The sequence below is a fragment of the Rhinolophus sinicus genome, linkage group LG18 (assembly GCF_036562045.2).
Source record: "Rhinolophus sinicus isolate RSC01 linkage group LG18, ASM3656204v1, whole genome shotgun sequence".
Taxonomy (NCBI): domain Eukaryota; kingdom Metazoa; phylum Chordata; class Mammalia; order Chiroptera; family Rhinolophidae; genus Rhinolophus; species Rhinolophus sinicus.
This window is the reverse complement of record NC_133767.1, coordinates 13,906,968-13,928,813: the sequence shown is the minus strand read 5'-3', so window position 1 is coordinate 13,928,813 and position 21,846 is coordinate 13,906,968. Positions and strand designations below refer to the sequence as shown.

General features: G+C 51.6%; 2 long non-coding RNA genes across 4 annotated transcripts; one reads left to right on the top strand and one right to left on the bottom strand.

Moving 5' to 3' along the window:
* Positions 1–273: 273 nt before the first annotated feature.
* On the bottom strand, positions 274–17,581 carry LOC141569475 (uncharacterized). Of its 3 annotated transcripts, none has more exons than XR_012493163.1 (4): positions 17,249–17,581; positions 16,377–16,472; positions 5,218–5,314; positions 274–406 (listed from the first exon to the last, which is right to left on the bottom strand). It is a non-coding gene; the product is annotated as an uncharacterized LOC141569475 (long non-coding RNA). The 3 variants fall into 3 exon arrangements; XR_012493164.1 differs by lacking the exon at positions 17,249–17,581 and adding an exon at positions 16,960–17,219; XR_012493162.1 differs by lacking the exon at positions 17,249–17,581 and having other exon boundaries at positions 16,377–16,486.
* LOC109436333 (uncharacterized) lies at positions 1,088–4,511 on the top strand. The gene is made up of 7 exons (XR_012493159.1): positions 1,088–1,155; positions 1,277–1,318; positions 2,552–2,590; positions 2,739–2,792; positions 3,150–3,176; positions 3,354–3,413; positions 3,964–4,511. It is a non-coding gene; the product is annotated as an uncharacterized LOC109436333 (long non-coding RNA).
* Positions 17,582–21,846: the final 4,265 nt, after the last annotated feature.

Sequence of the window (21,846 nt, the reverse complement as noted above, 5' to 3'; positions counted from 1 at the left end):
CACCAAGCAAGTGTGATTTGTAGGTCTCTCCCTGTGGGGCTCCCACGGTGGCCTCTCTGGAGCCTGGGTCCTCAAAGAGGATGATAGGGGTGGAATTGTGTTCCCACAAAATCCATATGCTGGAATCCTAACCGCCAGTACCTCAGAATGTGAGCTTTATAGGAGAGTCTTCACAGAGGGATGAAGTTAAATGAGTTTATTAGGGTGGGTCCTAATCCGATGCAACCAGAGCCCGCATAAAAGTGGGAAGTTAGGACAGAACACATATACAGGGAGAGAACGCCACGTGAACACGAGGACGGCCATCTGCAAACCTCGGATTGAGGCCTAGAACCGATTTTTCCCTCATGGCCCTCAGAAGGAACCAACTCTGCAACAGCTGGATTTCCACTTCTAGCCTCCAGAACTGTGAGAGAATATATGTGCGTTGTTTACCACCCATTGTGTGGTGCTTTCTTCAGGCAGCCCTGGGACACTAATACAGAGGGCGAGACAATGGCTGTGCTGAGCTGTGTGGGGCTTTGGCCCAAAGTGGGTGTTAGGAAAGAGCTGAGAGGTGAGCCAGGCTGTGTGGGACGAACCCACCTCAGGGGACTTGGAGGTCCTGCCATGTCCTGAGCCTGGAACTGCTATAGAACCTTCTCTGGACTTGGGAGCTGGGGTGCACTCTGTTCAAAGGACGTGGCTGACGTTTCACTGTATCTTGACACTCAAATAGACATTTTTTTCTCAGGAATGCTGGGTAATGCCTCACCCTGCTTCCCTAAGTCTGGAATTCCCCTCTGCCCTCCTTCCTTTCAGGCTGATGGGGTGGGGGGAGGGCAGGGAAGAGGCCGATTCCACCCCAGTTCAGAGAGTGGAGGAGAAAAGGCCAGGGACCCAGAGTATAAGGGACTTGCCCTCTCCTCCCAGGGCCCTCAGACCTCCCTCTCCCTGTCTTTCGTTCCTTCTGTCCGCCCCTCCGTCTCAGTTTTTGTCACACCCCCACACACACAAACACATATACACACACAGTCACTCAGATATGCATCCTGTCCTAAGGGAGGCACCACCCTCCCCTAGCTCCACCCTCCCTCCTCTGCTCTTAAACCAGCTGGACCTTCCTCTGGTGCCCAAACCTCAGCTGTGCTCTGTGCTGGGAGGATCTGACACAAGGTAACTGGATCAGTGGTCCCCCATTCCCCCCAGGGAGCTGCTGCCAAAGGCACTTTGTAGGTGTGGAGGGAGAGGCTTCTCCTCGGAGACAATTCTCCTCACAACTGTTCCTCCCCACCAGGCCGCAGTCCCCGAACCCTGAGAAACCATGAGCTACTCCAAGGTGAGTGAGAGCCAGTGATGGGGAAACGGTGGGCCCTGGAGTCCCATTTCAACTGTGTCCTCCCTCTCCCACCAATACAGCCACCACCTCCTGGCCCTTCCTATGGACCTGGCTCTGTTCCATCATCACTGGGCCGTTGGAAGGACCCTGGGGAGTCAGGGGGTCATGTGTATGTGACCATACGGTTAACAGGCCCCAGTCTCATATGGACCTGAGCCTGGTAGGTCAAACGTTCTCCTGTCACTGGACTGAATTCTGAGTAGTTTTTGACAAGGGGCCCCACAGTTTCATTTTGCGCTGAGTCCTTTGCTTCATGTAGCAGGTCCTGGGTGTGGGGCCAGAATTCCTTTCTGGGAGGTGAATTGTAGGGGCAGCTCTGTGTTTGAGAAGAGGCATGTGTCGTGTGTGTCAGAGGCACTGAGGGACAATGGGTGTTATGGACAAGGTGTGACTTTAAGAATTAGACCCAATGTCCTCGTGGGTATACCTGGGGAATGCAGGGTCCGGAGGTCAGAAGAAACACTAATCCCAGTAGACCCTTTATACCCTAAAAAGCTGGGGGTAGGGGGTGGGCAGTGTTTTCCTGGAAACTTAACATCCAATCTGGTGCCTGGACTGGCATCCCAGGACCGGAATGGGCCTGTCTATTCCGCCCTTTTGTGGTGCCCTCCAACCTCTCCATACCCTACCACTCCCTGCGACCCCAACTGTGAGGGTGATCGATTCTTCCAGGGTGCTCTGGGACTTGTGACACTAGGACTGTGGACTGATGGCATGGAATTATCCAGGGCTCAGGGGCCACATTGTGGCCATAAGGTGGAGACTCGTGAGGAGGAAGTCTATGGGGTGCCACCTGTCTGTCTGGTTGAGCCAAGTGTCTTGGGGTGAGAATGGGATTGGAGAGTTGTGGGCCTGCCAGGTCAGCAGTCGGGAAGAGCAGCTGGATGCAGGCACGCCTGTGTCACTGTTGCCACCTCAGAGAGGGATGGTCACTGCCAATTCCTACCAAGGCCAACTCTCACCCGGAACCATAGGGGTTGGATACCTGGGAACCAAGTTGCACTGCACACTCCAAAGCAAGATTCATACTTGTATGTTTGATTGTTGTGGTGAGTGTATTTGTATGTGTTTGTGTGTGTGTGTGCGCATCTGTGTGTGTGTGTGTGTGTGTGTGTATAACAGGTTTGGGGGTAGGAGGGTCATATAACCTGAGTATCACGGTTATCTCCACAGATACCCTTAGAAAAAATTGAGACGCTGAGGACCAATCTGGTAAGAGGGTTCCACATGTATGGGTGGGTGTTGGGTGGTGAGTGGGAGCCAGATTTCTACTGTGGGAAGCTGAGAATATTCTGGTCCACATGGGATCAGGAGGGAGAAGATTCAGGCCTCTTTGCCCTAACTCTGTCTCTCTTCACAGCACAAGAATGTAGACACGGTCTTTGATTATTTGGAAAACAACAGAGAAGACCAGGTGGGTCTGTCTCCCCACTCCTGTGCTCTGCATCATGGGAGTGGGATGGAGTGGTTTCACGGTGACGATGATGGTGATGAGGATGAAGGTGCCACCTCAGGTTGTCTCATTCCTCATAGTGGACAAAATTCACACCTGTGTGGCAGATGAGTGCACAGGTGGGAGATGCAGGAGTCAGGGAGGCTGAGGGGGTGTCCCAGTCATTGGACATACTGTCCATAGCACTGGGATGCCAGACACCTGGTTGCAGGCACCTAGCTGGACCAAGCTGTGGGAGGTGGTGAGCAGAGCACAGAGGTTAAGACTGACAGTGAGGGAGGCAGGAGGAATTTAAACCAAGTGATTTTTGCCCTGCAGGTCCAGTCAGCACTAGCTGAGATGGAGGTGAGTTTTGGCCTTGCCCCGCCCCCAAAGCTTAGTCCCCAGGAGCTGGGCAGGGACATGTTATTGGGTGGACTCCTGGCTCCCTTGTGACTCACCTGGACCATGGAGGTCACAGTGGTGACTGCGGGTGGCAGCAGACACGAGCACGTCTGAAGCCTCCCACCCTGCTCTCCCCAGAACCAAGTCACTGAGGATTCGCTTAATGTCGTGGATGCTCACCTTCAGAGCAACAACCAGGTGAGGCTGAGGCGCTTGTCACAGCCCTCCGTGCTTCCCCTTCACCCCTGCTCTCTGTTGATTTTGGTGCATCCACGTGTGTTCAGCCACCCTGAGTGGGAGTGGGCTGGGGTGTGTGTGAGTGGAAGGATGGTTGTGGGGTTCAGGAGGGGGCAGCCCAGCACACCGTGGCCAGAGCCCTGCCTTCAGTTCCATGCAATATGAGGAACCACCTGGGCTTGGTGCTGGCCTCAAAGGCCGGTCAGCCACCATTCAGGTACAGCCATCACGGTTTGGCCACTGAGGGGAATTATGGGACCGAGCCTCTGGGAGACCTTCTCTGTGTGTGGAGTTTTGGGCAGGATTATAGGCAGTTTCCACATATTGGCTCGTGTCCTGCATACTCCAGAGCAATGTTCATACTTTTCTGTTTGATTGTCGTGTGAGTGTATTGGTGTGTGTGTGTGTGTGTGTGTGTGTGTGTGTGTGTGTGTAACAGGCTGGGAGGCCTCAGCCAGGGGCACCTGGGACTGTACCCTCGACAGGACCCTGAACATCCCCATCCCCACAGGAATCTACTCCTTCAGTTTTCAAAGAGAAGCTGGCACTACGTAGTCGAACCCATTGCAGAGACCAGAGCCCGTCTGGCCCTTACAAGGAAACTGAAGGTGCAGGGGCCAAACAGCCTGAGGAGAGCTTCTTCGCCTGGGGATGTAGGATGTTCCAAGAGATGCTGGAGAAAGTGACCCAGATATTGCAGAATTTGCTGCCCTTGGTTCAGGGGTTGACTGACTGTTTCAAGTCAGTAAACAGCATCTTGAAGGAGATTAAGCATTTCTCCTCTATGGCACAGTTTTCCTGAGTAGCTTCCAGGTCTCAGGGCCTCATAGAGTTTAGGAGGATCACGGTCACACCTAGTAGCCCTCTGATTCCCCCTTTCTTGGAAATAACCTCCTGAAGTAACCTTGCCCTCCTGCTCACCCTTGACCTGTCCTTGACAACTTCCATCCTCACCTCCTCCCTTGCACAGCCTCTCCACCCCGCCTGCCTGGGTTTCCTTCTATATGTCTGACCTGTTGCTCTCAGTACGGCTTTTGAATAAAAGTTGGTTGCACAAAATTGAGTGCCTGTCGGGATGTGGGGGTGGGACACAGGGAGACCAGTGGTTACAGGTAGAAGCTGTGCCTCTGACGGACCCAGGCTGGGGTCCCAGCTCTGGTGAGCAAGAACAAGACACCCGACCTCTTTAATCTATAAACGGGGCACTGGTCACACTGGCCATGGACTTGTGTGGAGAAAATGAATATTTAAGCCTGTGCTTTACACAAAGTAGGTGCTCATTAATTACCCACTCCTAGGCAGTAAGGAGCTCACGCCTTGGGGGTTGGCCCTTTTCTTATCCTGACATCTCTTTTTGGGCCTTTGTCCCTCAATGTGGGCTGGGGCCTGTGAAACTCCTTCATCTTTCTCCCAACATCAGAGGCCTGAGGGTTGGGGCAGTGTGTGTGTGTGTGTGTATGTGTGTGTGAGTGGGGGGAGTAGAGTGCACCCCTATGTGGACCAGGAAGGAAGGCAGAGTTGGGAGGGGGCAGCAGTCTGATCGCTGGGCCTGTGGCCTCACCTGGGCCTGCAAATGCATAGACTGGGGGAGCCTGGGAAGACCTCAGGGCGCCAGCACAGCTCACCATTTCTGAGGCCACATCCGCCCCCCACTCCCCAGTCCTGACTTCCTGCCTCACGCCCATGCCTGCAGACCAGCTTTGCATGCAGGCGTGATTGGCAGCAAACAGAAGCTGCTGTGATGAAGATCAAGGTGGGGCCTTACCTGAGGAATAGAACAGGAAGAAAGGGGAAGAAACGGGTCTGGTGAGGAGAAAACACATCAGCAGAAGGATGCGGAGAGAGGGTGGGAGCCAGTTGGCCTGAAAAACAGAGACATTTCTGTGGGTCAGTGTCCTGCACCCTCATCTGCCAGCGTCTTCAGACCCTTTGGATGGTAGGAATGAACTCTTGATCCCTACAAAGACCGCCACCTAGAGGCCAGTTGACAGTCCTGCAGGAGGCCATGGCTGGACCCTGACCCTGACAGTAGCTTCTTGGTGGCCCTGATAATCCTGAAGGGCTCTGCCCAACCCAGGAGGGGACTGGGGGAAGGGTTTTGTTTCAGCTTGGCCCTGGCCCCTTCCTTCCTGAGGAGGAAGGCAGCCCAGCCTGAGAGTTCCTTTTCGCAGAGCCCCCCTCAGGCCCACAGGCCTCCCTCCTTCAGTTCCAGGGGGTCCCTCTGATGCCCTTACACTGGAAGGCCCACCTCTGGCCTGAGTCTCTGGCTCCAAGGGGCCGCCCACTGCAGGTCATGACCAGCCTTCCCTTACCCTTGGCCATATCCTCGCCTCGCCTCCCTGTCATCATTCAAGTTATTGGACAGCCTGTCCCTGCATTTCTCAAGTGACCCTGTGTCAAACCTCCACTGACCTCTCCTCATGTCCTCCCACTTGAATCTTCTTGCAGAGAAAACCCTCCCTCTGTGCTGAAGCCACCAGGGGCTTTGTGGCGCCACCAACTTCTTGATGTCACTGTCATGGGGGAGTCTAGACGACTGTCATGCCTTCATAGCTCATCTCCCTGGATATGCTTCTTCTGAAGCTACTTCCATCCAGCAGCCAAGGCCTAAATGAGTTCATTGTTAACAATGAAATAACTCCCAGCCTAAAACCCTCCCGTCTTCCCACCGTGAATGAATTGTGACCCTGGCCTGTAAGGCCCTGTTTGCATCATCAGGTCCCTGCAGATCTCCCCTCGTGGACAACATTCTCTAGCCTCCTGCAAAGCTCCTCTCATCTCAGGACCTTTGCCCATGCTGTTCCCTGTCTGGGATGCCCTTCCCTGCTTACCTGTGTTTGCCTCGTTTTGTATTGCAGGCCTTGTTCCCCTCAATAGCCCAGCACATTCCCTGGCCCCTAGTAGCAGGTGCTCAAGAAATAAGCTTTCAATGATACAAGTTCTCCCATCTCATGCCGAACTCTTAGTTGACCACCCATCTTTCCTCCTCGAAACTTTCTTTCCTGAGGTCTTCCATGAGTTGAATTTGTTTTGGACATCTGGTGACTGTACCTCAGTCTTCCTGTCAACCCCCAAATGCACTGACTTTTCCCACCTGTCCCTTGTGCCCTGGGGAAATGAGTTCTCCTTTCCAAACATTTGTTAAAGAGCAGTTATGTGTCAGGTGGGTAGAGCGGCAAGGGAACGCAGACATAGTGTCTTAGTGGGTGAAAAGCCACAGGCTGAAACAGGAAGTTTCGGTGTGCTCTGAAATGGGGGTGGGCGGTGTTTCTCACCAGAAGTCACGATTTAAAATCTGTTTCTTTTATGAAGCTCTTATTTTCATCTTTGTTACAAAAACAAATGAAAAATAAATTAAAAAAACACAAAAAAATCTTACCAGAGAATTCTTCAAGAAAGTTATGTTTATCACTCCTTCTTTGTGTTACTGAAATATCCTGCACCAAGAATGCACAGTACCCCCATTTTCAGTACATTTTCAAGATCAAGCACTGAAACACTGGGCAATGTTCTAATTTAGAAAGAGAAACAGATGATTTTTAGAAATGTCATCATTCAGCGCTATGGAAAAAGGCCTCATTGAACCATCTGGTCACTAATGTGGTCATGTTGTCAGTGACTGGCCCGGGGTGGCCTGGCCAGTCCCGCAGCGTCTCCTCCACCCCTCAGGTGAAACCTACTATTTTTAGGGCGCCCACTAGGGGTGCTTTCCCAAGGGCAGTGTCAAGGCCGACCAGGACTCCCCACAACCCATGGGCCCCTAGAAGGTGAACTGCGGGCCCCTGCGCTGGTCCTCGCTCCTCCTGGCCCCCAAATTACTTTCAAACCCGGAACCTGTGATGGTCAGTGGGAGATCAACCGGGCCGCGGGGCAGCCTTTGGTGCCCTTCCTGCTGCCCCTTCTGCCTGCCCCTGCTTGTGGGGGGCGTCGCCTCCATCTGAGGGGGGAGGGGGTCAATACGGAGGGGCCCGGTCTCCCACCGCGGGTTTGTGGGAAATTGTGATCGCTGCCATGCCCCGTTCTCTGTTCCCAGGGATGGGCTCAGAGCAGTTGGGTATGGGCCGTGGTGGGTGGAGCTAAACCCAGGGGACAAGGGGACAAAGGCCGGAAGTGTTCAGCTTCGCCAACCTCCACCCTGCCCCCACCTCGCATTGACTTCACATGACTTTCCTTTCCCGGAATAGGCCGCTTTTCTAGGACAGCAGCAAGCTGACTCCGTGTAGCGTTCCTCTGCCTGGCCACAGTGGCTCAGTCTGTTTGGGTGTTTTAGAGAACAGGATTGAACGGGAGACTGAAGTCCAGCCCCTCAGTCCCCACTGCTCTGAGTTTTCCAGAAGCTCTTCACACTGCCCTGCTTCCACCATGTCCCAGTCAACACCACATGGGTGGGTACCTGGGATCCAGCAGGCAGACCACCCCTGAGCACCAGCTGCACGTCTGGGTGTCCCCAGTAGCCATGAGGGGCCACCCTCTATAATCCAGCCTGTGGACCTCCTTGCTGGTCACCACCTGGAGCCAGAACTGCTCCTATTCAATAGGACATCCGGCTATCCCTAAAAACCAACTCCGCTTACACACTGCAGTGTCTGCAGTTCCCTCAAGAACCCCTTGGGTCAGCTCAATGCTGGTGGAAAGACAGTGGACCAAGTACCTTCTTAGTTCAGGATCACTAATTCCTTAGTACTTCTAGGTGACAAATGGGTGGAACCTGGGCCTCCTCATTCACACCCCTCCGCCCACCACCACACTCTTCAAAGAATTCAGGATCTAAGACTGTCTCTAGAACCCTGTTTCTGCAATGTTCCACATCAGAATCGTCTAGAGACCTTAAAAATGCTGATCCCATGCCTCACCCTGAAGTGTCACTCAAGGTAGGCCCAGGAGTCTGCATTTGATCAAGCTGGGGGTCAGTTGGGTGGCCTGATTGGAAGGGATTGGGCCAGCAGCTCCCATCTCTGTCTCGTGGCTTTTCTGTGTCTCTGCCATGTTCTCCCAGGAGCCATAAAGAGCCACGCTGATAGCCTTGGTTGAGAGGGGTCCGCCCCATGGGTAGGGTCACTTAGCAGCCACTTCTTGAGTTGCCATCCAGCCTCATGGCCGCACAGTGCTGCATGGAGCCAAGACTGTGGGCTGTAGTCCCAGGGAGCGGGGACGGTGCCCATCATTTGTCAGGACAAGTAGACCATTATGAGGGAAACAGCCAGGCATCTTCAACCAGTCTGTGACCTGAGAATTCTAAGCCACCAGAAAACCATCTGGGCCTCTGTTGGGATCTATTTGAAGTATGAGAAGGGGGTTGGGGGGGTCTTTTATTTAAACACTTGTCAACCCTGCTCACGAGGACAATAAAAATGACTGGAGAGAAAGTCCTTCATTTCTTCTGAGCACAGATGGGCCTTTTGAAGCAGGAACTTGACAACCTGAATAGCTCTGCTTTGCGGAGTTGGAATCCGGAGTTGGTGGGTGGCAGGGGAGGGAAGGAGAATGAGTGGGAAGAGGAAGCAGAGAGGAACCCAAAAGTTGGTTGGGGGAGCCTAGAGGAGGGGTGTCCAATGTATAATTTGAGGCTGCTCTCAGTGCTACATGGAAACTACTCCTCAGGCCTTTAAGAATTAATTAAACCTACTATGCAAAAATGTCATGTCAAATTGATTAATATTATTTTTAAAATGGTACAATCCCCTAATTAAAATCTAAAACTTTGTACTTCAAAGGACACCATCAAAAAGCAAACAGACAACCAAAAGAATGGGAAAAAATATTTGCAAATGCTATACCTGATAAGGTACTGGTATCTAGAATACACAAACACTCTATACAATTTCATAATAAAAAGACAACCAAATATTAAAATGGTCAAAGGATCACAGTATACATTTCTCCAAGGAAGATATATACAAGGCCAATAAGCACATGAAAAGGTGCTCAACATCATTAATCATGAGAAAATGCAAATCAAAACCATAATGGGATACCATTTCACACCCACTAGCATGCCTAGAATCAAAAAGACAAAATAGTAAATGTTAGGATGTGGAGAAATTAGAGCCCTGGTACACTGCCGCTCGGAATGTAATGGTGCAGGCACTTTGGAAATGAGTCTGGTGGTACCTGAAAAAGTTCAAAAGATAGTTACCGTACACCTATAAATTCTACTCCTATATACTCAAGAGAAAAACACATATGTCCACACAGAGACGTGTACATGAATATTCATAGCAGTGTTATTCATACTAGCCGAGAGGTGGAATCAGCCTAAATGTCCATCAATAGATGAATGGGTAAAATGCAGTCTATCCATACTGTGCAATAATAATTATTCAGCCGTAAAAAGGAATGAAGCAGCGACACATGCTACATTGTGGATAAACCTTGAAAATGTCATGCTAAGTGAAAGAAACCAGACACAGAAAGGTGACATACAGTATGATTCCACTTATATGAAATGTCCAGAATAGGTAAATCTACAGAGACAAAAAGCAGGTTAGAGGTTACCTAGGCCTCGTGGAGGGTGGTGATGTGGGCATTTGGGGATGATGGCTAAGGGGTATAGAACGTCTTTCTGAGGTGATGAAAATGCTCTGAAATTACTTGTGATGGTTGAACACTTCTGGGCATTGAATTGTACACGTTACTAGGCGACTTGTATTGTCTGTGAATTATATCTGGCTAAAACTATAAAAAAAAATTGTATACACTCCACAATGAAACACAAAATGTCTTCAGATGGTGGCCTTTGTGAGACAGTCATGGAGGACAATGGGACAGGCTTCTACAGATGAAGGGCAGAAATAATACATGTACCTGAAGCAAGACCAGCTCCCTTCTCTCTCTCCCACCCTGAAATTCCAAAACAGCTCAGGGAAGGATTTGCACTTCCTGTGTGTGGAAAAGGGATTTCAGACACTTGAATGGGCTCCTAAGGGGCAGGGAGATGCCAGCTGAGATAGTTAACCCAAGTGAACCTTTCACCAAAAGCAAGTGTGATTTGTAGGTCTGACCCTGTGGGGCTCCCACAGTGGCCCCTCAGGAGCCTGGGTCCTCAAAGAGGATGATAAGGGTGGAATTGTGTTCCCACAAAATTCATACGCTGGAATCCTAACCGCCAGTACCTCAGATGTGAGCTTCATAGGAGAGAGAGTCTTCACAGAAGGATGAAGTTAAATGAGTTTATCCGATGCAACCAGTGTCCCCATAAAAGTGGGAAGTTGGGACAGAACACATATACAGGGAGAGAACGCCACGTGAACACCAGGACGGCCATCTACAAGCCTAGGATTGAGGCCTGGAACCGATTTTTCCCTCATGGCCCTCAGAAGGAACCAACTCTGCAACAGCTGGATTTCCACTTCTAGCCTCCAGAACTGTGAGAGAGTAAATGTGTGTTGTTTACCACCCATTGTGTGGTGCTTTGTTCAGGCAGCCCTGGGACACTAATACAGAGGGCGAGACAATGGCTGTGCTGAGCTGTGTGGGGCTTTGGCCCAGAGTGGGTGTTAGGGAAGAGCTGAGAGGTGAGCCAGGCTGTGTGGGATGAACCCACCTCAGGGAATTCTTGCAGGTCCTGCCATGTCCCAAACCTGGAACTGCTATAGAAACTTCTCTGGACTTGGGAGCTGGGGTGCACTCTGTTCAAAGGACGTGGCTGACGTTTCACGGTACCTTCACACTCAACTAGATATTTTTTTTCCAGGAACTCTGGGTAATGTCCCAGCCTGCTTTCCCAAGTCTGGAATTCCCCTCTGCCCACCTTCCTTTCAGGCTGATGGGGTGGGGGGAGGGCAGGTAAGAGGCCCGTTCCACCCCAGTTCAGAGAGTGGAGGAGAAAAGGCCAGGGATCCAGAGTATAAGGGACTTGCCCTCTCCTCCCAGGGCCCTCAGACTTCCCTCTCCCTGTCTTTCGTTCCTTCTGTCTGCCCCTCTGTCTCAGTTTTTGTCACACCCCCCACCCCCACCCCCCACATACACAAATACACAGTCACTGAGAAATGCATCCTGTCCTAGGGCAGGCACCACCCTCCCCTAGCTCCACCCACCCTCCTCTGCTCTTAAATGAGCTGGACCTTCCTCTGGTGCCCAAACCTCAGCTGTGCTCTGTGCTGGGAGGATCTGACACAAGGTAACTGGATCAGTGGGCCCCCATTTCCCCCAGGGAGCTGCTGCCAAAGGGACTTTGTAGGGGTGGAGGGAGAGGCTGCTCCCCTGAAATAATTCTCCTCACAAGTGTTCCTCCCCACCAGGCCGCAGCCCCGAACCCTGAGAAACCATGTGCTACTCCAAGGTGAGTGAGATCAAGTAATGGGGAAATGGCGGGCCCTGGTGTCCCATTTCCACTGCGTCCTCTCTCTCCCACCAATACAGCCACCACCTGCTGGCCCTTCCTATGGGCCTGACTCTGTCCCATCCTCCTTGGACCATTGGAAGGCCCCTGGGGAATCATGGGGTCATGGGTATGTGACCATACGGTTAACAGGCCCCAGTCTCATAATGGACCTGAGCCTGGTAGGTCAAATGATCTGCTGTCACTGTACTGAATTCTGAGCAGTTTTTAACAAGGACCCCAGTTTCATTTTGTGCTGAGTCCTTTGCTTCATGAAGCAGGTTCCGGTTGTGGGGCCAGAATTCCTTTCTGGGAGATGAATTGTGGGGGCAGCTCTGTGTATGTGAGAAGAGGCATGCGTCGTGTGTGTCACGGGCACCGAGGGACAATGGGTGTTATGAGACAAGGTGTGACTTTAAGAATTAGACCCAATGTCCCCGTGGGTATACCTGGGGAACGCAGGGTCTGGAGGTCAGAAGAAACACTAATCCCAGTAGACCCTTTATACCCTAAAAAGCTGGGGGTAAGGGGTGGGCAGTGTTTTCCTGGAAACTTAACATCCAATCTGGTGCCTGGACTGGCATCCCAGGATTGGAATGGGCCTCGTCTTTTCCTCCCTTCTGTGGTGCCCTCCAACCTCTCCATACCCTGCCACTCCCTATGACCCCAACTGTGAGGGTGATCGATTCTTCCAGGGTGCTCTGGGACTTGTGACATTAGGACTGTGGACTCATGACATGGAATTATCCAGGGCTCAGGGGCCACGTTGTGGCCATAAGATGGAGACTCGTGAGGAGGAAGTCTATGGGATGCCACCTGTCTGTCTGGTTGAGCCAAGTGTCTGGGGATGAGAATGGGATTGGGAAGTTGTGGGCCTGCCAGGTCAGCAGTCGGAAGAGCAGCTGGATGCAGGCACGCCTGTGTCACTGTTGCCACCTCAGAGAGGGATGGTCACTGCCAATTCCTACTAAGGCCAACTCTCACCCGGAACCATAGGGGGTCGGATACTTGGGAACCAAGTTGCACTGCACACTCCAAAGCAAGATTCATACTTGTATGCTTGATTGTTGTGGTGAGTGTATTTGTATGTATATGTATGTGTTTGTGTGTCTGTGTGTGTGTGTGTGTGTGTGTGTAACAGGTTTGGGGGTAGGAGGGTCATATAACCTGAGTATCACGGTTACCTCCACAGATACCCTTAGACAAAATTGAGAAGCTGAGGACCAATATGGTAAGACAGTTCCACATGTATGGGTGGGTGTTGGGGGGTGAGATGGAGACTAATTTCTACTGTGGGAAACTAAGAATGTTCTGACCCACATGGGATCAGGAGGGAGAAGATTCAGGCCTCTTTGCCCTAACTCTGTCTCTCTTCACAGCACAAGAATGTAGACACGGTCTTTGATTATTTGGAAAACAACAGAGAAGACCAGGTGGGTCTGTCTCCCCACTCCTGTGCTCTGCATCATGGGAGTGGGATGGAGTGGTTTCACGGTGACGATGATGGTGATGAGGATGAAGGTGCCACCTCAGGTTGTCTCATTCCTCATAGTGGACAAAATTCACACCTCTGTGGCAGATGAGTGCATAGGTGGGAGATGCAGGAGTCAGGGAGGCTGAGGGGTGTCCCAGTCATTGGACATACTGTCCATAGCACTGGGATGCCAGACACCTGGTTGCAGACACCTAGCTGGACCCAGCGGTGGGAGGTGGTGAGCTGAGCACAGAGGTTAAGACTGACAGTGAGGGAGGCAGGAGGAATTTAAACCAAGTGATTTTTGCCCTGCAGGTCCAGTCAGCAATAGCTGAGATGGAGGTGAGTTTTGGCCTTGCCCCGCCCCCAAAGCTTAGTCCCCAGGAGCTGGGCAGGGACACGTTATTGGGTGGACTCCTGGCTCCCTTGTGACTCACCTGGACCATGGAGGTCACAGTGGTGACTGCGGGTGGCAGCAGACACGAGCAGGTCTGAAGCCTCCCACCCTGCTCTCCCCAGAACCAAGTCAGTGAGGAATTGCTTGATGTCGTGGATGCTCACCTTCAGAGCAACAACCAGGTGAGGCTGAGGCGCTTGTCACAGCCCTCCATGCTTCCCCTTCACCCCTGCTCTCTGTTGATTTTGGTGCATCCACGTGTGTTCAGCCACCCTGAGTGGGAGTGGGCTGGGGTGTTTGTGGGTGGAAGGATGGTTGGGGAGCTCAGGAGGGGGCAGCTCAGCACACAGTGGCCAGAGCCCTGCCTTCAGTTCCATGCAATATGATGAACCACCTGGGCTTGGTGCTGGCCTCAAAGGCCGGTCAGCCACCAATCGGGTACAGCCATCGTGGTTTGGCCACTGAGGGGAATTATGGGACCGAAGTTTTGGGAGACATCCTCGTGTCAGTGGAGTTTTGGGCAGGAAAGCAGGCAGTTTCCACGTATTGGCTCGTGTCCTGCATTCTCCAGAGCAATGTTCATATTTGTATGTTTGATTGTCGTGTGAGTGTATTGGTGCGTGTGTGTGTGTGTGTGTGTGTGTGTTACAGGCTGGGAGGCCTCAGCCAGGGGCACCTGGGACTGTACCCTCGACAGGACCCTGAACATCCCCATCCCCACAGGAATCTACTCCTTCAGTTTTCAAAGAGAAGCTGGCACTACGTAGTCGAACCCATTGCAGAGACCAGAGCCGCTCTGGCCCTGACAAGGAAACTGAAGGTGCAGGGGCCAAACAGCCTGAGGAGAGCTTCTTCGCCTGGGGATGTAGGATGTTCCAAGAGAAGCTGGAGAAAGTGACCCAGATATTGCAGAATTTGCTGCCCTTGGTTCAGGGGTTGACTGACTGTTTCAAGTCAGTAAACAGCATCTTGAAGGAGATTAAGCATTTCTCCTCTATGGCACAGTTTTCCTGAGTAGCTTCCAGGTCTCAGGGCCTCATAGAGTTTAGGAGGATCGCGGTCACACCTAGTAGTCCTCTGATTCCCCCTTTCTTGGAAATAACCTCCTGAAGTAACCTTGCCCTCCTGCTCACCCTTGACTTGACCTGTCCTTGACAACCTCCCTCCTCACCTCCTCCCTTGCACAGCCTCTCCACCCCGCCTGCCTGGGTTTCCTTCTATACGTCTGACCTGTTGCTCTCAGTACGGCTTTTGAATAAAAGTTGGTTGCACAAAATTGAGTGCCTGTCGGGATGTGGGGGTGGGACACAGGGAGACCAGTGGTTACAGGTAGAAGCTGTGCCTCTGACGGACCCAGGCTGGGGTCCCAGCTCTGGTGAGCAAGAACAAGACACCCGACCTCTTTAATCTATAAACGGGGCACTGGTCACACTGGCCATGGACTTGTGTGGAGAAAATGAATATTTAAGCCTGTGCTTTACACATAGTAGGTGCTCATTAATTACCCACTCCTAGGCAGTAAGGAGCTCAGGCCTTAGGGGTTGGCCCTTTTCTTATCCTGACCTCTCTTTTTGGGCCTTCGTCCCTCAATGTGGGCTGGGGCCTGTGAAACTCCTTCATCTTTCTCCCAACATCAGAGGCCTGAGGGTTGGGGCAGTGTGTGTGTGTGTGTGTGTGTGTGTGTGTGTGTGTGTGTGTGAGTGGGGGGAGTAGAGTGCACCCCTATGTGGACCAGGAAGGAAGGCAGAGTTGGGAGGGGGCAGCAGTCTGATCGCTGGGCCTGTGGCCTCACCTGGGCCTGCAAATGCATAGACTGGGGGAGCAGGGGAAGACCTCAGGGCGCCAGCACAGCTCACCATTTCTGAGGCCACATCCGCCCCCCACTCCCCAGTCCTGACTTCCTGCCTCAGGCCCAGGCCTGCAGACCAGCTTTGCATGCAGGGGTGATTGGTGGCAAACTGCAGCTGCTGTGATGAAGATCAAGGTGGGGCCTTGACCTGAGGAATAGAACAGGAAGGAAGGGGAAGAAACGGGTCTAGTGAGGAGCAAACACAACAGGAAAGGATGTGGAGAGAGGGTGGGAGCCAGTTGGCCTGAAAAACAGAGACATTTCTTGGGTCAGTGTCCTGCACCCTCATCTGCCAGGGTCTTCAGACCCTTTGGATGGTAGGAATGAACTCTTGATGCCTGCAAAGACCGCCACCTAGGGGCCAGCTGACAGTCCTGCAGGAGGCCATGGCTGGACCCTGACCCTGACAGTAGCTTCTTGGTGGCCCTGAATAATCCTGAAGGGCTCTGCCCAACCCGGGAGGGGTCTGAGGGAAGGGTTTTCTTTCAGCTTGGCCCTGGCCCCGTCCTTCCTGAGGAGGAAGGCAGCCCAGCCTGAGAGTTCCTTTTCGCAGAGCCCCCCTCAGGCCCACAGGCCTCCCTCCTTCACCTCCAAGGGGGTCCCTCTGATGCCCTTACACTGGAAGGCCCACCTCTGGCCTGAGTCTCTGGCTCCAAGGGGCCGCCCACTGCAGGTCATGACCAGCCTTCCCTTACCCTTGGCCATATCCTCACCTCACCTCCCTGTCATCATTCAAGTTATTGGACAGCCTGTCCCTGCATTTCTCAAGTGACCCTGTGTCGAACCTCCACTGACCCCTCCTCACATCCTCCCACTTGAATCTTCTTGCAGAGAAAACGCTCCCTCTGTGCTGAAGCCACCAGGGGCTTTGTGGTGCCACCAACCTCTTGATGTCACTGTCATGGGGAGCCTAGGTCATGCCTTCGTAGCTCATCTCCCTGGATATGCTTCTGAAGCTACTTCCATCCAGCAGCCAAGGCCTAAATGAGTTCATGTTAACAATGAAATAACTCCCAGCCTAAAACCCTCCCGTCTTCCCACCGAGAATGAATTGTGACCCTGGCCTGTAAGGCCCTGTTTGCATCATCAGGTCCCTGCAGATCTCCCCTCGTGGACAACATTCTCTAGCCTCCTGCAAAGCTCCTGTCATCTCAGGACCTTTGCCCATGCTGTTCCCTGTCTGGGATGCCCTTCCCTGCTTACCTGAGGTTGCCTCCTCCTTGTATTGCAGGCCTTGTTCCCCTCAATAGCCCAGCACATTCCCTGGCCCCTAGTAGCAGGTGCTCAAGAAATAAGCTTTCAATGATACAAGTTCTCCCATCTCATGCCGAACTCTTAGTTGACCACCCATCTTTCCTCCTCGAAACTTTCTTTCCTGAGGTCTTCCATGAGTTGAATTTGTTTTGGACATCTGGTGACTGTACCTCAGTCTTCCTGTCAACCCCAAAATGCACTGACTTTTCCTACCTGTTCCTTGTGCCCTGGGGAAATGAGTTCTCCTTTCCAAACATTTGTTAAAGAGCAGATATGTGTCAGGTGGGTAGAGGGGCAGGGGAACGCAGACATAGTGTCTTAGTGGGTGAAAAGCCACAGGCTGAAACAGGAAGTTTCGGTGTGCTCTGAAATGGGGGTGGGCGGTGTTTCTCACCAGAAGTCACGATTTAAAATCTGTTTCTCTTATGAAGCTCTTATTTTCATCTTTGTTACAAAAACAAATAAAAAAAAAATTTAACCAACACACACAAAAAAATCTTACCAGAGAATTCTTCAAGAAAGTTATGTTTATCAGTTCCTTCTTTGTGTTACTGAAATTTCCTGCACCAAGAATGCACAGTCCCCCCATTTTCAGTACATTTTCAAGATCAAGCACTGAAACACTGGGCAATGTTCTAATTTAGAAAGAGAAACAGATGATTTTTAGAAATGTAATCATTCAGCGCTATGGAAAAAGGCTCCATTGAACCATCTGGTCACTAATGTGGTCATGTTGTCAGTGACTGGCCCGGGGTAGCCTGGCCAGTCCCGCAGCGTCTCCTCCACCCCTTAGGTGAAACCTACTTTTTTTAAGGCGCCCACTAGGGGTGCTTTCCCAAGGGCAGTGTCAAGGTCCACCAGGACTCCCCGCAACCCTTGGGCCCCTAGAAGGTGAACTGCGGGCCCCAGTGCTGGTCCTCGCTCCTCCTGGCCCCCAAATTACTCTCATGCCCGAAACCTGTGATGGTCAGTGGGAGATCAACTGGGCCGCGGGGCAGCCTTTGGTGCCCCTCCTGCTGCCCCTTCTGCCCCTGCTTGTGGGGGGCGTCGCCTCCAGCTGAGGGGGGACAGGGCCTATACGGAGGGGCCCGGGTCTCCCACCGCGGGTTTGTGGGAAATTGTGATCGCTGCCATGCCCCAGGGATGGGCTCAGAGCAGTTGGGTATGGGCCGTGGTGGGTGGAGCTAAACCCAGGGGAGAGGGGGACAAACACCGGAAGTGTTCAGCTTCGCCAACACCCGACTTGCCACCGAAAACCCACCCCCACCTCGCATTGACCTCCCACTTTCGTTTCCCGGAATAGGCGGCTTTTCTGAGAAAGCAGCAAGCTGACTCCCTGTAGCGTTCCTGTGCCTGGCAGCAGTGGCTCAGTCTGTTTGGCTGTTTAGAGAACAGGCTTGATTGGGAGACTGAACTCCAACACCCACCCCCACCCCTCACTGCTCTTAGTTTTCTAGAAGCTATTCACCCTGCGATGCTTCCACTACGTCCCAGTCAACACCACATTGGTGGGTACCTGGGATCCAGCAGGGAGACCACCCCTGAGCACCAGCTGCACGTTGGGTGTCCCCAGTAGCCATGAGGGGCAACCCTCTATAATCCAGCCTGTGGACCTCCTTGCTGGTCACCACCTGGAGCCAGAACTGCTCCTATTCAATAGGACACCCTGCTATCCCTAAAATCAACTCCGCTTACACACTGCAGTGTCTGCAGTTCCCTCAAGAACCCCTTGGGTCAGCTCAATGCTGGTGGAAAGACAGTGGATCGAGTACCTTCTTAGTTCAGGGTCACTAATTTCTTAGTACTCCTAGGTGACAAGTGGGTGGAACCTGGGCCTCCTCATTCACACCCCTCCGCCCACCACCACACTCTTCACAGAATTCAGGATCTAAGACTGTCTCTAGAACCCTGTTTCTGCCATGTTCCACATCAGAATCGTCTAGAGACCTTAAAAATGCTGATCCCATGCCCTCACCCTGAAGTGTCACTCAAGGTAGGCCCAGGAGTCTGCATTTGATCAAGCTGGGGGTCAGTTGGGTGGCCTGATTGGAAGGGATTGGGCCAGCAGCTCCCATCTCTGTCTCGTGGCTTTTCTGTGTCTCTGCCATGTCCTCCTAGGAGTCATAAAGAGCCACGCTGATAGCCTTGGTTGAGAGAGTCCGCCCCATGGATAGGGTCACTTAGCGGCCACTTCTTGAGTTGCCATCCAGCCTCATGGCCGCACAGTGCTGCATGGAGCCAAGACTGTGGGCTGTAGTCCCAGGGAGCGGAGACGGCACCCACCATTAGTCAGGACAAGTAGACCATTATAAGGGAAACAGCCAGGCATCTTCAACCAGTCTGTGACCTGAGAATTCTAAGCCACCAGAAAACCATCTGGGCCTCTGTCCGGATCTATTTGAAGTACGGGGGAGGGGGGGACACTTATATTTAAACACTTGTCAGCCCCGCTTACGAGGACAATAAAAATGACTGGAGAGACAGTCGTTTGTTTCGTCTGAGCACAGATGGGCCTTTTGTAGCAGGAACTTGACAGACCTGAATAGCTCTGCTTTGCAAGGTTGGAATCCGGAGTTGGTGGGTGGCAGGGGAGGGAAGGAGAATGAGTGGGAAGAGGAAGCAGAGAGGAACCCAAAAGTTGGTTGGGGGAGCCCAGAGGAAGGGTGTCCAATGTATAATTTGAGGCTGCTCTCAGTGCTGCATGGAAACTACTCCTCCAGCCTTTAAGAATTAATTAAACCTACTATGCAAAAATATGTCAAATTGATTAATATTATTTTTAAAATGGTATAATCCCCTAATCAAAATCTAAAACGTTTGTACTTCAAAGGACACCATCAAAAAGTAAAAACACAACCCACAGAATGGGAAATAATATTTGTAAATGCTATATCTGATAAGGTACTTGTATCTACAATACATAAACACTCTACAGCTTCATAATAAAAACAACCCAATTTAAAATGGTCAAAGGATCAGAGTATACATTTTTCCAAGGAAGAGATATGAAAGGCCAATAAGCACATGAAAAGGTGCTCAACATCATTAATCATGAGAAAATGCAAATCAAAACCATAATGGGATACCATTTCACACCCACTAGCACGCCTAGAATCGAAAGACAAAATAGCAAGTGTTGGTGAGGATGTGGGGAACCTGAGCCCTCATCCACTGCCTCTCGGAATGTAAAACGGTGCAGGAGCTTTGGAAAAGAGTCCGGTGGTACCTCAAAAAGTTAAAAACATAGTTACCATATGACCTAGCAATTCTACTCCTATATACTCAAGAGAAAAAAACATGTCCACACAGAAACATGTACATGAATGTTCACAGCAGTATTATTCATACTTGACAAGAGGTGGAAACAACCCAAAGGTCTGTTAGTAGATAAATGGATGAAATGCAACCTATGCATAGTGTGGAATATTATTCAGCCATAAAAAGGAATGAAGCAGTGACACATGCTACAATGTGGATGAACCTTGAAAATGTCACGCTAAGTGAAGGAAACCAGACACAGAAAAGAAAGGTGACATACTGTGTGATTCCACTTATATGAAATATCCAGAATAGGTAAATCTATAGAAACAAAAAGCAGATGAGTAGTTACCTAGGCCTAGTGGGGGGTGGTGATGTGGGGATTTGGGGATGATGGCTAAGGGGTACAGGTTGTCTTTCTGAGGTGATGAAAATGCTCTGAAATTACTTGTGATGGCGGAACACTTCTGGGCATTGAATTGTACACGTTACTGGGTGAATTGTTTGTGAATTATATTTCACTAGCTATACAAAAATGGTACAGTCCACAATGAAACATGTAATGTCTTGAGACAGTGGCCTTTGTGAGACAGTCATGGAGGGCAATGGGACAGGCTTCTACAGATGAAGGGCAGAAATAATACATGTACCTGAAGCAAGACCAGCTCCTTTCTCTCCCACCCTGAAATTCAAAGTCAGCTCAGGGAAGGATTTGAACTTCTGTGTGTGGAAAATCGGTTTAAGACACTTGAATGGGCTCCTAAGGGGCAGGGAGATGTCAGCTGAGGTCTAGTTAACTCAAGTGAGCCTTTCACCAAGCAAGTGTGATTTGTAGGTCTGTCCCTGTGGGGCTCCCACGGTGGCCCCTCTGGAGCCTGGGTCCTCAAAGAGGATGATAGGGGTGGAATTGTGTTCCCCCAAAATCCATATGCTGGAATCCTAACCGCCAGTACCCCAGAATGTGAGCTTCATAGGAGTCTTCACAGAGGGATGAAGTTAAATGAGTTTATTAGGGTAGGTCCTAAGCCGATGCAACCAGTGTCCCCATAAAAGTGGGAAGTTAGGACAGAACACATATACAGGGAGAGAACGCCACGTGAACATGAGGACGGCCATCTGCAAGCCTAGGATTGAGGCCTGGAACCGATTTTTCCCTCATGGCCCTCAGAAGGAACCAACAGCTGGATTTCCACTTCTAGCCTCCAGAACTGTGAGAGAATATATGTGCGTTGTTTACCACCCATTGTGTGGTGCTTTGTTCAGGCAGCCCTGGGACACTAATACAGAGGGCGAGACAATGGCTGTGCTGAGCTGTGTGGGGCTTTGGCCCAGAGTGGGTGTTAGGGAAGAGCTGAGAGGTGAGCCATGCTGTGTGGGACGAACCCACCTCAGGAGACTTGGAGGTCCTGCCATGTCCCAAACCTGGAACTGCTATAGAAACTTCTCTGTACTTGGGAGCTGGGGTGCACTCTGTTCAAAGGACGTGGCTGACGTTTCACAGTACCTTCACACTCAACTAGATATTTTTTTTCTCAGGAACTCTGGGTAATGTCCCAGTCTGCTCTCCCAAGTCTGGAATTCCCCTCTGCCCTCCTTCCTTTCAGGCTGATGGGGTGGGGGGAGGGTAGGGAAGAGGCCCGTTCCACCCCAGTTCAGAGAGTGGAGGAGAAAAGGCCAGGGATCCAGAGTATAAGGGACTTGCCCTCTCCTCCCAGGGCCCTCAGACTTCCCTCTCCCTGTCTTTTGTTCCTTCTGTCTGCCCCTCCGTCTCAGTTTTTGTCACCCCCCACCCCCCACATACACACACATATACACACACAGTCACTCAGATTTGCATCCTGT